Source organism: Triturus cristatus, chromosome 10 (assembly GCF_964204655.1).
Source record: "Triturus cristatus chromosome 10, aTriCri1.1, whole genome shotgun sequence".
In the NCBI taxonomy this organism is placed as follows: domain Eukaryota; kingdom Metazoa; phylum Chordata; class Amphibia; order Caudata; family Salamandridae; genus Triturus; species Triturus cristatus.
This window is the reverse complement of record NC_140593.1, coordinates 1208825348-1208843219: the sequence shown is the minus strand read 5'-3', so window position 1 is coordinate 1208843219 and position 17872 is coordinate 1208825348.

Here is a 17872-nt window from a genome sequence, read left to right as displayed (position 1 = left end):
GGATTCACGCATGCAAATCGGGTGGGCATACAAATCTGCAGCAAATCCATTCACCCCGATGTTTAGATCAGCTACTCAACTGAAAACTTCTTCTTGGAAGAAATTAGCTGCAGATAAAAATATGTTTGCCATTTGAGAATCACATACTCTGTACTTTGCTCTTTCATCAATAATTTTGAGCCTTGTTCTGGCTAGCCCATAGATAACACATTCAGCCGCTGCAGTTAAGAGCAGTGGGGCCAGCTGGGTGGGATTTCGAGAGACGACCATGAGGGAAAATTAATTATTTATTTAATTTTCCCTTGTGGTTGTTTCTCAAAATCCCCCCCTCCCCCCCCCCCCCCCCCCCAGCCTGCTCCACCGCTCTTACCTGCAGCGGCCGTGGCTGAACACATTGAAGATGCTCTGCTTTCTGATCAGTTGTTGGAGGTGGATGAGGGGTAGCCATCGATCTTCTAAGTGGATGAACATTGGGTTTGGTTGTCATCGCTTTCTCAGAAGGCTCGGATTCTTGCTGTGGTTCACTGGTTTCTGCATTTTTTTGACAATTTTTTCCAGGCTTTTTTCCATTGTATACGACTTGTAGCACAATATTTGATCCTCCTCACCCATCAGTTTCAAACTTTTGTCCACTTCCTTTAGCTGTACTTCTGCAGCATCTTGAATTCTCTTGTGTCCAGCCGCAGTTGATGTTAGCTTTTCTTTCGGATTAGTTCATCATATGACACATGTTCTTTGTTGAAGGAGTCCTCAGATTTTGTAGTTGGCAGCACTCTATCAGGAGGAAAAGATCCTCTGCTACCACCTGCTTCACTCATGTTTACGAATTTGAATCAATGGAAAACCTGAAACAAAAAACAATATTAAAATAATTTACCAATATGATGGCTAAAACACATAATTTGATAGCCGCCATTTTGGAAAATAGCGAAAGTGTTGCTCTGAGAAGGTATTTTCTGTCTCTATAAGACTACTTGGACACAAAAAACTGGGTTTTGACACCAAGATGAAGTATATAGGTCTCATGGTTCCTGAAATATTACATCATCACTGCAACATAACAACCATTTTTAAAAATGGTATCCAGAAAAATTCAGCCCAGGTTAGCAAGTCTACCCAAGCTAAGTTACTTCTCTAATGATACAAAAACACAAATTAAAATGAAAATCACTGGGCAACAATTTTCTTACAGAGGTATATCAAGGGGCCAGTATCATAATAGGCACACCTGAAAATCATGTACAGAACCAGGGTCATTGTACATTGTCTTTTGCTATAGGTGATATATAATTTTTTTCACTAACTTTTAGTACTGTGTCAACTGCACTTTGCTGACTGACCCACTGACCACTGCATATGAGTTGTGAATACACACTAGTGACAGTAACGTTTATCAGTCCCTTGTTTTTGTCTTTATTTTTAAGTAATAAGATATTGCTGTGATGTCACATTGAATGGTGGATTCACCAAAATGTTTCAGGGCTGTCCAACACGCTGAATGAGTCCCTCGTGGCATTGTGTATATGTGAGGTATTGACCCTGGTCCCCATGTGCATACAGGGTTGTCCTTGTGCAGTTTTACATGTTCCAGTGCTTCGGACATCACCTTCACCGACCAATTCTATTTATCGTAGTGTTATATAGAGCGAACTCCACCCGAAGGTGTTCACCAGTTAACTTACACAAGGACACATTCCTTTTTTTATTTTTTATTTTTAGTCATTCATTCCCTGTGGTACCCTAGCCCTCTGCCTCCCTTATCATATCTTGTGTTCCGGCTTGGATTTGTGCTTCAGTATGGCACTATGCTACCTGTGGAACAATTTCTTCCTTTGTCTGTGGACTGTGCTGCTTTGAGGGGTCTTGTCTGAAGCAAATTTTCTGATATATGTTCCTTTTTTTTGTACTGGAGGCAGCCAGGATCTCTTTTCCTCAATGCAACTCCATGCTTTCTCTGGAGTCTCGACCAAAACTGATTATCCTCGAAGGAGCACTTTTCACTTAGCCAGATATAAAAGTCTATAATTTAGCTACATGGCGCATAGTTGATGCTTTACTGCTTAAAACGTTTTGCGTTGTTTTTGTTTGGTATAATCAAAAAGCAGCATTATCCTTCGGTGGTATTTTATTTCACCTTGTAGACAGGCCATGCGGAGGCAATAATCGCAATCAGCATAGTTTAGGAATTTAGCGATGATTAACCTGGGCAATGTACCTTGTGGCAGCAGTGGAATCAAAGCCCTATGCGCTTGTTCTACCACAAAGTGGGCAGACAGCTTCTCCTTGGGCAGCCTCAGTCGATCCTATTGGGCTGAGAGGCCACACCCCCTCACCTTTTGGCCACGATCAAGAATATCTGTCAGGCTGAGCAAAGGTCAGCCTGACAGACACTCTTTATTTTCAGCTCAGGCAGCCAGGAGCTAGACATCCGCTAAATGCGCAGGCTCCTGGCTGCCTGAGCTGAACTTTGCCGGACTGACGAAGTCACAGCTCCTGTGGGTGTGACATCTTCAGCCTGGCAAAGCACCTCGAGGCCCTCCCCCTCCCCCACATCGCGAGGGGGTACATTGATTGCCTCGGACCTGGGCGCTTCAGTTCTAAGCCTGGAAGTGCCCAGGGCTGAGTGTCAATCACGGACACCCTGTCACAGAGTAGGGCGGGGTCAACAGTCTCACTGATCCCATCCCACACTGTGACGAGTGAGGGATTGATGCCTTCTGTTAGGTCAGCCAATGAGGGAAGGCAGAAGTGCCAACCCTCCTTGGACCACTAAGGCTTGGGAATGCTGCCTTCCCTCATTGGCTGACCTTAAGTTAGCCAATGAGGGAAAGCAGCAGTCCCAACCTTCCTGGAATCCGTGAGGCAGAACTGTGCAGGTAAGTATGATTATATTTTTAATGTCTAGTGCGTGCGTGTGTGCATGAATATTTGGGAGTGAGTGTTGTGAAAGGATGTGTGTGTGGATGTCTGAATGCATGAGTGTGAGTGAGTGTGTATATGTGCAAGTGTGGCTCCCTGCTCCCCTCCCTTGCACAAAAAACTCTTTTTTCTTTATTGTCACATATAAGTGCACTTTTAAATACTAGAGTTCAGGATGTGCGCTGTACAAGCACCTCTTATATTTGATTTAATAGTTATAATGTAGCTCCATGTATAATAATAATCTTGGACATGTTCAGGTTTTACATGGCTACTGACTTGCCTCCTAGTTTACTAATGGCATTGCGATAGGCGGGGGTGGGGGCAGCCATTAATGTTTCTAAAAACTATGACTTTTAATGAATGTCCATCTATGCAGTGATATAATCTGATGTAATAAGACAAAACGTATCTGTGTGTTAAAAAACTACACTTTTTTAATTTTGAAGAGATTGTATCATATTTTTATACTATGTTTGTTGCATGATACACATGCCAAACGTTTTCATGGCTCAGCTCGTACATGAACTCTTAGCAGCAAGCCAGACCCATAGCTCGACTCTGGCTCAGCCTGCCCTATTAATTTGCCTATTTAACTAAGGCTTAGAACATTAAGCTCCGAGTCACTTGATAACATGATTTGTAAGAGAATCCTGCAGCCCTGCCCACATACACCAATTTGACAACCTTGCCACGAAGGCCCTTGTAGCAGAGACAAAGAAGAGTGTGTGCAGTGAAAATACATTTAAAATAAATGATCCAGGGCAGGGACTCCAGGCCGTTGTGTTGCACAGGCCGTAGTTATGAGTTCCCAAATGGCCCAGGAGGGATGTGCAGGGGAGTAGCTTCAGCTGGGGTTTTTGGAGTGCGATAAAACGATAAAACTCAAATGTATTCTTGGTTAGGCAGTTGGGTATGGGGGCCATGAGTTAGGTCTGCTATGTAGGTTTTTCTCATCGTTCTCATTTCAATAAGAGGTTTGAACTTGTTCATTTATATTTATATACATACATACATACATACATATATACATATATATACCTAGACCAATAATAGTGGTAAAAAGAGCCACTACAACGATATCAATGGCATAATATCTCCATTGCCGACTCAAAGAGTATTGTGAATGACAGTATTTTGTTTATCACGGGTGTAGCTCATTAAAAGATATAAAAACAGAAAGCGGACTACGTTTCCGCATGTGATCAAGGGCACTTTGCATGCCCGAAACGCGTCATATGGCTTATTGAATAAAACAGTTTCAGCCACCAAGTTTGGGTCCGTGACTCCTTGTGCGTGCAAACAGACAACATGCAGGAGTCGTCCTGCAGAGATATGTATATATATATATATATTATCTACTGGCGGTCGCCAGTAGATAGTTATAGTTACAACCTAGTTTCCATAGGAAATCTCAAAATTCTATTTTGAATAACTTTGGCGCCGGTTGACGAATCCTCGTGAAATTTTCAAAACTAATGGGGCGCTCTGCTCAGCTCCTACCCTGAAAGTCTCGGGGTGATTCGTCAAGCGGGGGCCGAGAAAAAGGGGGGGTCCCAAAACGAGTTTTCCCCATGCATTTTTCCATAGGACCTTTAGACAAAGCTACAGCCCGAACTGCTGAACAGAATTACGTGAAATTTGGCAGAGAGGTAGCCATAAGGTCAAGGAAGTGCCTTTTGCAGGTCTGGTGTAAATCTGTTCAGTATTTCCTGAGAAAATAGCATTTAAAAGCATATCAATATCTATACGCGCGCACCGTGCGCGCACTGTGCGCGCACCCTGCCGTGCACGAGCGCAATTCTGATTGGTTGTTAGATGTCGGTAAACATTCGAATCGGTCGAAACCAGGAAGTGTCGTCCGCCATTTTGTCTCTCGCAGTCTGAGGGGGTGAAAAAAAAAGGTGGAGAACGTGACAAGGGGGCAGAGTGGACAGTTCCTGCCCCCCTAGCCTTGGTCAGGGGGTCACAGAAGGACCCCCAAGGGAGAAAAAAACAATTTAAAAAAAAAAAAAATCGCGAGGTGCACGCACCCTGCGCGCACGGCACGCACTGCGAACCGTGGGTGCTCGGTGCGCGAAGCGCACCGAGCGCACACATCTTGCGCGCATGGTGCGCGAAGAGCACCGTGCGCGAAGGTGTGCGCGCACCTCGCGATTTAAAAAATTGTGCGCGCACGGTGAAAAACCTGAAAAAAAAAAGATTAATAAATACATAACTTAGCATTTAAAAAAACGTACAAATTCACTGAAAAAACCATAGGTTTCACACACGTTATAGTTACGAATTAGCATTTAAAAAACCTTGCAAATTCACTTAAAAAACCATAGGTTTCAAACATGTTATAGTTAGCTGGACATTTCACAAATTTACAATGTCTAAATACAGTGATGTAATATCTGACGTCATCAGCAGAGGATTGCAGTCGCGTGAGTTATAGTTGCCTGCACTAACTATAACGGGGGAATTTCATTGTTTTTATACGAGTGAAATGTCCAGCTAACTATAACATGTGTGAAACCTATGGTTTTTTAAGTGAATATATATATATATATATATATATATATATATATATATATATATATATATATATATATATATAAATGAACAAGCTCAAACCTCTATATATATTCAATGAAAAAAATAAATGTTACAGGGACGTTATAATTAGGTTCAGATTTTACACACACAAAATGGTAAAAATTCAGCAGTTATAGCTATAGTTCTCAAGTAACTATAACTCGTGCCCTAAGGTAAATATAACTCACGCCCCCACCATGCATAGTTTTCTCATCAATAATTTCACTGCAAATGTTGCAGTGATATCATCAATGATGTCATAGAAGATGTCATGAGTGATGTGATATGCGGGGTAATTGCCAGTGCATGGTGACAGCGTGAGTTATAGTTACCTTAGGGCACGAGTTATAGTTCCTTAAGATAACTATAAGTGTTGAATTTCTATGGTTTTGTGTGTGTAAAATATGAACCTAACTATAATGTCCCTGTCACCTTGTTTTTTCAGTGAATTTCCAATGTTTTTTAAATTTTATTTCCTAACTATAATGTCCCTGTAACCTTTTTTTTTCTGTGAATTTCTGCGTTTTTTAAATGTTATTTCCTAACTATAATGAACACTGCAACCTTAGTTTTTTTGAATGAATTTCTAAGGTTTTTAAATCTAATTTTATTTCCTAACTGTAACCTGTACTTTTGAGAGTGAGTGAGTGCATGAGTGTTTATTTAAGCGAAAAAAGAAAGGGTTTGGGGCAAAGCACAATTGCACCTATCCCTAGTGGAGTTTTTTATATAAATATGGTGCTAGTGACCGGAGATCCAAAACCCCTAAATCTCCTGAAGCTAAACGCTTCAAATAACCATAAACACAATCCAATGGTCCAGCACCCAAAATGCAATTCAAGTATTAAACATTGTTATGACACAAGTAATTGTCAACAGATTATCTTCCATAAGAAAACATGGACTTTCATGGACTTTCAGCAGAGTACGGATAGTGAACTTTACCAAATATCCATAAAAAAAAAAAAAAGTAAAAAAAAGTAAAAAACTAATAATATTCTTTGACAATATGTCACTCAAGCCATATATGTGTTGTGCTCTAAAAAAATAAATGATTTTTTTGATAGATATTGTAAGAGTACACAAAAAGACCATAAAGAAAGAATTCTGCAATTTTAATCGGTAGAGCACAGACCACAGAAAAATAAAGTCACTAACTAATGGTAAGCGATATGGAATTGATACTACTGTGTTAATGGCTAAAGGTTTTGTGATGCTCCAGTATGACTAAAAATATTCATGCAAAAAATATTCATGCAAAAAATATACATAAATGTAAGAAAATTATATGCCTTAGGAATGTAGTATAAAACTGTTCCTTTTTAACATTGAAATCAGCAGAGTGATCAAGATCCTATATAAGACGAATAAGAATGGGTGAAAGAAGGAGCTATATTAGAAGCCTCTTGCCTTATTTTACATGTTAAAAGAATTGTTGAATTATTGCTTTGTTAGAAAGAATTAAGAAACTCGAAACAACATGGTTTGCTTATTTTATAAAACAAGATGTAATGACTGTTTGTAGTGTATAAAGTGTATTATAAAAATAATTTTTTGTAAATAATGTATATTAATTTTATAAATATATATGTATTGTTTATAGCCCTGAAGAAGTCCGCGAGGATGAAACGCATTGGCTATGGTCTGTTTTAACATGTTTGAAAGAAATTTCTGAATAAAGGATCGAGGAAAAAACCAACTCTGCTGAAAGTCCATGTTTTCTTATGGAAGATAATCTGTTGACAATTACTTGTGTCATAACAATGTTTAATACTTGAATTGCATTTTGGGTGCTGGACCATTGGATTGTGTTTATGAGTGCATGAGTGTCTGAGTGGATCTGTGAGTGGGTGTGAGAGTGTCCGAGTGGATCTGTGAGTGGGTGTGAGAGTGTTTAAGTGGATCTGTGAGTGGTTGTGAGAGTGTCTGAGTGGATCTGTGAGTGGGTGTGAGAGTGTCTGAGTGGATCTGTGAGTGGGTGTGAGAGTGTCTGAGTGGATCTGATAGTGGCTGTGAGAGTGTCTGAGTGGATCTGTGAGTGGGTATGAGAGTGTCTGAGTGGGCTCACATGATTCGTCCAGTTATGTTCCAGGCTAGAGGTGATATGCAGATGATTATGAGTATCAGCCCTCATCAGCAGTAGATCTGGCTTTATTGCATTGAGCGTAGATTAGAGCTGGGAGGTGCTATTAGCAGTGAACTATTGAGTTGATTAGGGAGGGGGGAACTGAGTGTTAATTTGGGGGTGAGGGGAGAGGTCCTCAATTCGAGGCAATGGAAAGGAGAATTGGGAGAGACCTGAGGTAGGGAGACGGGGTTAAGGTCAGAGTTCGTACTCAGAGTTGGAGCATGGGGGTGAGAAGAAAGGGGGTCAGAGAGGATATAGGTGAGGGGTTTGCTGTTGGGCTCCTGTCTGGTGCTAGCACTGACAAAAAGAGAACATGTAAAATCAGAGGCGATGGGAGACAGGAAGTTAGTCAAATCACTAATGATGTTGTAGTGTTAGAACGCTGAATGGGCGAGGTATAGATCCTAGCCTGAGATACAGCAGTGTTGGTAATAAGTTACTAGTAGGTTGGGTAGGAGCATAGTCGGTATGATGGTTAGAGTCAGCACTCTCACAAGAGGAGGTTGTATGATGGTATGTAGAGATCCCAGGGGTGAGAGAGTAAGTATCTATTATGGGAGAATAGTGGGGTGAGATGGAAGGATTCAGTGGGAAGTGATTATCCCTGGGAAGAGATTCCGTGGGAAGTATGGGTACGGGGGAAGGGAAGTATCCCTGGCTAGCTTAGCCATGAAGTAGGGGAAGAGATTGTTAAAGAGTTCCAATTTGCCGTTAGAGGACTGAATGAGCACCGTTCCATTATTATAGATGGAGATAGTAGCTTCCGCATTGTATACGGGGGAGGGCGAGATGGTAAGTTTATAGCCGTGAGGTATTTTCTTGGTGGCGGTAGTCTCTAGTATGGAGAAAGCAGTAAATCTGCACCTAGACACGTACTCCTTGAATGGGTGGAAATGTACTACTTTTTGGAATACACAAACATTGGCAGAAGTAGGCTTCGAAAGCCGTGCCAGTCTCAAGATTTCTGGAATACTACAAGCAGTCAAATGCCCAAGAGGTGATGGGATGAAGGCTTACAAATAGTCTAACCAGCTGCAATTGCTCAGGGTAACATTCTAACCAATCATTTTAGTCAGAGGCCCACATAATGCAAATTAGCACTGACTCTCTTCCTGTTATACAGTCCATCCCGAACCTAGCTTGTTTCACTGCTCGACCCTGCAGCCCATTGCTTATTTAGTTGCGAAATGTGATTTCACCTCCCCCTGAATCTCACTGACTGAGCTATGACTCTGCAACCTCAGTTATTCTTTCTTTAGCTGAGATGACTCTGTTGGCTACTCCCGTAAGTCTTGCCGCAGTAGTGATACCTCTAAAGCAACCTCGCCTATTTCTTCCAGGGCCTCCCTAGTAGCCGCCTTTGCTATCTTTTTATGTGCGGAGTTCTGCGCCCTGACTGAGGAGTCTTCACCATCGTAAAGTTACTATCAAATGGTTTCTTTGTGAATACCGAAAAAGAGTAAACTCACATAAAAGTGTACGTTTACCTTTGTGAATCGGGCATCTTGACTGTAACAGTGCACCCCCACTCATGAGCTGACTCTTCAGTTATCATTCTCTACCTCTCCAACCTTTAGTACCACCAAGGAAATTCCAACACAATTAAGCAATTGAATGTAAACAATGAGTTTGACAAGCTTTAGGAAGAACAGACTTACAGCTACACAGCTTCTTTGAGGCAAAAATGCAATGTGACCTATAATATAGCCTTATAGCCCGCCGTAGCGGGCTATACCGGCTATTAAAGGCCCGCTGCAGCGTTAAAGGCCCGATCCGAAGGCGATGGACTTTAACAAAAGCAGTGGGACTTTAATAGCGGTATAGCTCTGCTACGAAGGGCTATAAGGCTATTAGAACATTCTGCCACTAGAGGGCAGAATGTTCTAACAAATTAAACAAAGGCTTCTCGAAGCTCAAGGGGATTTAAATCCCCTCGAGCTTCGAGAGGCTTTTGTAAAACATTGGAATGTTGCTCTGCGGGCCTTTACCGGCCCGTAGAAGCATGGAGCACGCCATTGTCAATAATGGAGGGCTCCACATTCCAATGTTCTAATCCTAGTTAATCCCCATTGAAAACATAAATATTGAATGGCCCAGCCCACACACGGTATCCCGGAGCACTTTTTCAAAGAAAATAAAATTCATGTTCACTTTTCATTCGAAAAAGCCATGTCTTCTTGTTTAATTTAATATACGTCAGTAGCCTATTAAAAAATGCTTAAGCGACAAAATATATTTGTTCTAAAATCAAAACCTTATTAAAATATATAAAATTCACCAGTGGAATTAGATGACAAGAAAATACTTCTTTTGCAAACCTTTGTTAAAGGTAATGAAATGAAACAAATAGGATAAAGAGCCCTGCAGGTTGCCTTCCTTAAGCTCGGAAGTACCAGGAGATGTTGAGAACTGGTGGTCTTATCCAATACCACACGGCAGATGAAAGTCAATGCAGGGTAGATCCTCAGAGGCATACAAAGGAAAAAGAAAGGTACAAAAACAAAACACATCCAAGGTGCATGAAAATGCCATAGATGGTGACTGAACTAAGCGAGCGGGCACCATATAACTAAGCAGCTGTGAGTCAACTTGCTGTTACCAACCGGCTGCTTAAATTACCCGGAATGTGACAGTTCTGCAGTGTGATTGGTTGACCTTCTCTGTCTGACCTGAAAAACTCAGCTCCTGCCCCTCAGACCCAGTCTCCCATGAACTGGTCTCCACAGTCTCCGTGCTCACAGAGTTCTCCTTCTGCCCATCTCCCAGATCTTCCACCTTTGAGTAAGCGAACCTTGCCTGCGTTGTCCATGAGTCATGATAAATATTCCTGAATTAAGCTGTAGTAGCAGCTTCACCCCTAGTAGAGTGTGCTTTTGGTACAACAGCCAAATGTTTATTGGCATTCTTATCGCAAAATAAAAAGCAAGAAATTATACATCCGGAGAGAGCTTGCTAGAAGTAGCCAGTCCTGTGCATAAGGGATCATCATTGACAAACTAGTATTTAGTTTGTCTTATTTCTTTTGTTTTGTCCAAATAAAATTTGAGCACACTCCTCACATCTAATAAATGGAGAGATATTTCAGCCAGGGATGCCGGACTCTGAAAGAAAGTAGGCCAAGCAACAGTTTGGTTTAAATGGAAATCTGAGATCACCTTAGGGAAAACTTCCAATGTGTCTGCATTGTCATGAATAAGCAAGGGGCTTCCATCTTGGTTTGCTCCTGGGATGCTGTACAGAAGAAACAGGGGCTTTCCCGCAAGGTTGTGGCAGACATTTATGTGATGGTTGGGGTGCCTAGACTCCCAGGTTGAATAGAGGTGAAGGGGAAGTACTTCTATGCCATTGTTGGCACCGTCAGTATTTAGGACGTTGGCTTTCACTACAAACGTGCCTGGCAACTTACCAGGTTGCTCTGGCATTTTCACTTGCCAACTTAGTTTCTTCTCTGTAGTTTCGTCCTTTATCTTTTTTATTTTCTTTCCTTTTACGTTTCTCTAGGTTTGTGACTATTGCTTGCTCTAAAGACCTTAATTACAGATTGTGTTTTGGCTTTGTTGTTTTGCTTTGCCTTGTTCCATTAACCACCTTAATTCAAGCATGGCCAGCGACAGGGCTTGCATCATCCATTACACCAGCTTCCTCACGCGTCGTGGCTTAGGTTTCCGGTGGTCCACCATTTTGAAGCGAGTAATCACATTTTAATGTTATATGCAGTTGATGTGTATACATTTAGACCCATTTATAGTACTAATTCAGGAAGAAACTGAAAACCTTACTCTTCAAATAGACTTCTTAGATCCGTCTAACTGCCTAGCAGGGTGAGCGCTGGAACATTCATTGGAGTAGCTGTGCGTGCTATAAGTGCTGTTAACATAACAGAACATAATGGTACTTATGCCTGTGTGCATTATAGATAGTGTACATCTAAACTATCTAAGGATGTCAGCCCGTGACCACCACATTCTGACATACCTAAACAGAGAGAGAGAGATGTGTGTGACAAGACAGAGTATTTCAGGCTGTCTATTTTCTGTGTATCCGTCAGTCCCATTCAGGCTTCATTCCAGCATTTACTTGTATTTCACTGTGCACTAGCAGAACCATATTCTGGGGAGCAGGGCAGGTTGTCATCAGACTCTGCTGGACAACACATGCAAAGCATGGCACACATGACCACTTTTTTCTAATGGAGAAAAGTGGAAGGTTCATGGAAACACAATGCTTGAATCTCACGGACCCTGCATGCAGGTGTGATTGCTGCAAGGAAAACTGCTTTCCGTGACAAAGGCTGTGGGGAACATTTCTGAAGGGGGAGAGGATGTGGCCCTACGGCTAGAGCGGTCGACCTTGAAGCTGGGGAGCCGGGTTCGAGTCTCGGCAGGGACGCTCAACATCCTATGATTCTGGGCAAATCACTTAATCTTCCAATGCCTAGCAAAACTGAATGTGTCGTCTGTAACGCAGCTGCTGCTCCTGTAAAGCGCTCTGATATCTTCAAGTCAAGTTCGCGTAAATAAAACTCTGAAAAAATCTTTTTCACTCAAACGGAGAGCCCATTATCCTTGAGAGCAAAATTTAAACATTCAAGGAATAGGTTTCCTGATTGTTGGAAAAACATTCTTAATGTCTTCTCAGAAGTCTTTACCACCTGGGCTTTGAAAAAAGAGGTTTGTGAAGGGCATTTTCTTTAGGCAGTAATATGTACCAGATGTACTTTAATCAAAGAGAACTGAAAACCAACATGGCTAAATAAAGAAGCTATGGTAATATTGCTTTTTTTAACAGGTAGTGGGATTGAAGTTTTTCTCAGTACATCACATGCAAATTCTCTCCCATTTGAGGGCATTTGAAACTTTTCATGGATGGGTGTTTTAGAATGTTCGTACAGTCCTGCTGAATGTTCAAGTGTCTGTATTGCACGTGTTCAGGAGCCAGGCTGCCAAATTCAAAGATGGTAGGTTGGGTTGGGAGGATCTGGCCCCATAATTTGTGAAGGGACACCTTCCTGCACCAAAGCAATCATGAGCGGTGTCTTCCTCTTTCTATGTGTGTTGCAGAAGGCAGCACGCCTAGAAAGTTGAAAATATGAGGAGAAATGAGGATATTTCTCATTCTTGCACCTCCCTAATGCCACCCATGGGTGGTGTTAGAATCTGACACATTCCCAGGTACAGAGGACCTGCTTTGTGACATAAAAATGATTGTGGAAGAGGCAGAACTAGGACATTGGATAACAAAACAAGAAATAGAGGGGTTTATTTACAAGCCCCTTGTACCGCCGGTGCATCACTTTTTGTGATGCACCGGCGGCACATTTTGCTGCCCCATATTTGCAACGACACGTAAAGCCACCCTGCGTGGCTTTTCATGTCCGTGTAAGTGCAGCCCCTTTTCATGCAGCACTTTGCATGAAAGGGGCGTGCCACGGGTTTTGCTGTGAGTGTTCCCATGTAACACCCATGGCTTCTGCCGCATTCCCAGATTTACAACCTTTTGTAAACCTGGGAATGCGTGAGAATGCTACGCGTCCCCAGGTGAGGCGTAGGGAGGCGCAACGAGGAGAAATGTTTTCATTTCTTCTAGTTTTTTCCTGTTTCTATACTTGCTGCATTCTTTTTATTTTGTCCTCATATGACCTCCATTGCTCAAGCAACCTCTCGGTCTGATCCACCCCTGCTGCTCATAACTTGGCGGTCCAGTCTCAGCTGATGTTCTCACGAGAACCAACATCCTGAGCTGACCAAGAGGTATAATCGTTGGACACTATATAGCCGTCGTGCCCAACAAATCAGGATCTAAAAGGTCTAATAGAGTCCAAAATGTCCCAGGCTCAGTTCCTTCTCTGTAGACATTAACCTTCTGATCTAAATCCCTAAAGTATCTCACTGAATTCCACCAGACTCTCCAAGTGGGGGGTGCCGCCTGGCGCCATAGCTTACAAATCTCCCTCCTTGCCAGGAGGATCAGATATACTTGCTGCATTCTGCAGCACACATAAAAAGAGGATATCACCTCTTGTGATTGCTTTTGTGCAGGAAGGTGTCCATTCCTGCACCAAAACAATCTCCCCTGAAACGCAGACGCCCTTGCATGGTGCAACGGTACCTGTGCCGAAGCATTGCCGGCCGAATGTTCGCCAGTGCAGATGCGACATATTATTGTAAATATGTTGCATCCTGCTGCTTTGAAAGTGACTCAGTGTGGAGTAGCCAAATGGCTTGCAGTGCAGCGCTGAGTCACTTTCTTGTAAATTTGTGCTCAAATCATTGTCCACTTTCTGTGATTTCTTTTCAAGACCAATTTTGATACTGAGGCATTATATACAAGCATTAACCCTGGGCGTTATACTACGCTTCGCCCACGTAGTGTACACAGCGCTGCCAGCTTCGCAGTTTTCGAAGTAGGCGAAGCAGGCAGCGCTACGCACACGCCAGGGCGTAGCGTAGCTGCCTGCCACCCGCCTCCCGCCGCCCTCCTTTTAAAATAATATCATGCATGATAAAATAATTAAATGTAAAGACTACGCGCTGCTCCATGTAGCCCCACTACGCCCACTACGCCCAGGCTTAACAAGCATCGCGCATGAGGAAACCCTACGCATCATAGAAGAACTGGGGAATGTGTATCACCACTTCATTATATCATCGAATTAGCATAGCACAGTTGGCCCTCACATATTTTTTTCAAGTTAGAAGGTTTGTGATGCCTCCAGACCCGTGGAACAAAATGAGAAGTACTTTTGCTCCTAGAATGGCAGGTTTTTTTGTGCATGAAGTGGGGGATGGAAGACATCTTTAATAACTCCACCCCTTTCTGAGAACAAACACATGTCTGGAACAGATATATTGATGACCTCCTGATTATCTGGCATGGGAACATAGACAGCTCTAGAGTCCATCCATGGGCTAAGTACGCAAACCCCCTTTTTGAAATGTACTCAGACAAGGAGCAAATTAGACCTGACATCCTTGATTTAAGTATCACCCCTGGTGCAGACACTTCAAGTATGGAAGTCTGTAACCAACCAACGCACACAAACAATGTGTTTACTATTCGACAATTTCCACCCCGAGGTCACCTAGGGAGAGGTTTCCTTTGGCTCAGTTTCTCAGACTTCAAAAAAAGAGAGAACTTTGAAAAAATTCGGATGTAATAACAAAGAAACTGGAGAATAGTTATTATCTACAGGCACTCATAAAATGGGCACGGAAAAGAGCAGCTAATAACTGGGAAGGCTTATTAGAGAACTATGAAAAACAGGGCTGGACACACGTATTTGTGCTACCACACCCAGTAAAGTGTCTAACCTAGTCAAAAAAATAATCAATAAACATTGGCATATCCTCAAGTCAGGACACTTATTCCTGGAAAAACCAACCTTGTATTTAGAAAACGAATGAATGCTCTTGGCCACTTGGTACACACCAGACCCAAAGATAGAGTGTGTTTCAACCATTCCCGCGCCTTGTGGGGTTTACCACTAGTGACAGGACACTTTCCAACCGGCAAGTGTAGCTATCTCACGAAACCAACCAAAACTATTGACATGGGCAGGGAGCCCCTGGGGACACTCATGAAAAAACACAACAATTGCAACTTGTGTAATGTAAAATATATGATCACTTTTCCATGTAGGCTAAAGTATATTGGAATGACCACCTGCAAGGCATCTGTGAGCACAAAAGTACTATGCGATGTAAACAACTGTCAACAAAAATCAGTCATTATGAATTAATTCATTAAGATATTTATTTCAGCTATTAAAATGGTCATAAAAGCATGTTCAATACAATAAAAATACATCCATAAAAGACAACCTGTGACAGATTAAAAGCACGTTATTCACATAATAAAAACTAAAAGAAAAATCGAATAAAAGGAAATATCAGAACAACACAGAATTTCGTACTTTGATTGCAGATTTTAAAAATAGACCCACTCTAAAACAAAGATCTTCTGAACTCAAAGGGGCCGATTCACAGAACTAACTTAAGACAAAATCCTAAACTTACTACTTTTGATATTCACAGAAGTTAGGATTTTGTCTTAAGTTTGTCTTAAGACAAACTTAAGACAGACTTAAGACAGACTTAAGACAAACTTAAGACAGACTTAAGACAAACTTAAGACAGACTTAAGACAGACTTAAGACAGACTTAAGACAGACTTAAGACAAAATCCTAACTTAAGTCTGTCTTAAGTCTGTCTTAAGTCTGTCTTAAGATTGTCTTAAGTCTGTCTTAAGTCTGTCTTAAGTCTGTCTTAAGTTTGTCTCAAGTCTGTCTTAAGTCTGTCTTAAGTTTGTCTTAAGACAAACTTAAGACAAAATCCTAACTTCTGTGAATACCAAAAGTAGTAAGTTTAGAATTTTGTCTTAAGTTAGTTCTGTGAATCGGGCCCAAAGACTGGAGGTAAATCAGCTTTTCTAACATCCGGAAGAAGCAAGCCCTTGGAAAGAACTCTGTAAAATCCACAGTAAAACAAAAAGCGCAAAGCAGTTTGGTTGGAAGACTCATCACAAGGGCAGCAACTCACAGAAGATGCACCAAACTGTCCAAGGGGTAAGCATAGCTTCCATCTAATACAGCCCAATCGGAATCTAGAAAGGAGTGACCTTTCCCATCCATTGCTCACTCATCGAGATAAGGTTCTGTCTCAGAGCAGGTTTTAATCAGTGCATAGTTGCTCAAAGATTCGGAGCATTGGAATCCCCGCCCTGTCCATAGCTCGTTTCCAGAGAAAATGCTTCTTCGCCCACCCCATATGTTCCTTCTTAATGGACGGTGGTTCGGTGAATAGGCTAGGTGTACCAAGATTTGGAAAATTCAGCTGATGGTACTCAAGCCCGAGTACAGGAAGACCAGTCTTACGCCAACCAGGCCTCTATAATGTCCTACAAAGAGAGGCCTGGGCGTTAGACCAGATTGAGCACCAGAGTGACAGGGGAGTTAGTCTTACAGGATCTTCAACAAAGTCTAGACCAAGCTCCTCATGTATCTTTAAAATTATTACTACTGGGCGGGACCCCCAATCATTATGGAACATCTGGAAAAACGCCTTGTCCACGGAAATGGTTCCTGGCCACTGAAGAGCAATGGATAGACAGGCTGGGAGCTCACACCTAAGGGATGCATGATGAGATGCCATGGAAACTAATGAATGGATAAATGCAGTGTTTCCCAGCTGGATGCAGACATGCCTAGGAGATTTCCGTTCTTATCCTGCACATTGGAATAGTCACGTTTGGGACTCCTTGAAACCTCCCTTTTCAGCTAGTTTTAACCTTATTCTAGCCAGGTGCAACTTTCTTACAAGATTTAGACTCTAAGAACCGAAAAAAGGATTGATAAACAGTTTTTTATTCTCAAGTGTGCGGGCATATATGCACTTTAATTGTGTTACAGTACCCCCATACAATGTTGATATTTTATCTGTGAAGCTCTACTACAACAAATTTGTAACAGACGTTTGACGCCTCCTCCACTATGACCACACCCTACACTTAAGTTCTCGCTCATTATTGTGCAGCGTCAGACAACAATATATAACAACAAGCACAATTCGAGCGTAGCCAGAAGTGGACTATCTTTGTTGCTACGGACGCAAGGTGATAACACATGTCCTGTGCTCCACAGGCGCAATGTCACAGCGCCCGGACGGGGAAGCACAATTCAGGGCTTTCATATTTAGGCGCAGGTTCCCCGCAAGTCCCTTCAAATTTCCAGAGGCCCAAAAAGAATAGGAGAACGGCCAGCAGTGCAGCCTTACTGAAGTTGTGTCCCTTCAATTTTGCAACCTCTGGATTCTGCTAACCTTGACCAGTAATAACTGGGCAGCATCATGACCTCGCCTTCTCAATTATGTGACACATATTTCTCTTAGGTTTTAGACTACAGGCGGCTGCTTTACCTTGAGCCCTAAACGGGGGAGTACATGCCAGCACTCCCCCATTTAGTCCCCCAGTTCTCAAACTTCACTTTATAGTAGGGGTGGGCGGAATTTGCAAAATCCACTTTCGCAAATTATCGCGAAAATGTTAAAAATTATCGCAAACACGCGGAAATATCGCGAAGATGCGGAAGTTTTTTTCCCGCATGTTCGCGAGATTTTCTGCATGGTTGCGGCTCGCCAACTTACCCATGTGGTTGCTCGCGGGCGCGGCCATCTTGTTTTCAGTTGTCTCGCGGTGCATGATCGCGAGAAGAAAGACGTGATCGCGCGACGCATGACGTCACTGCGGGC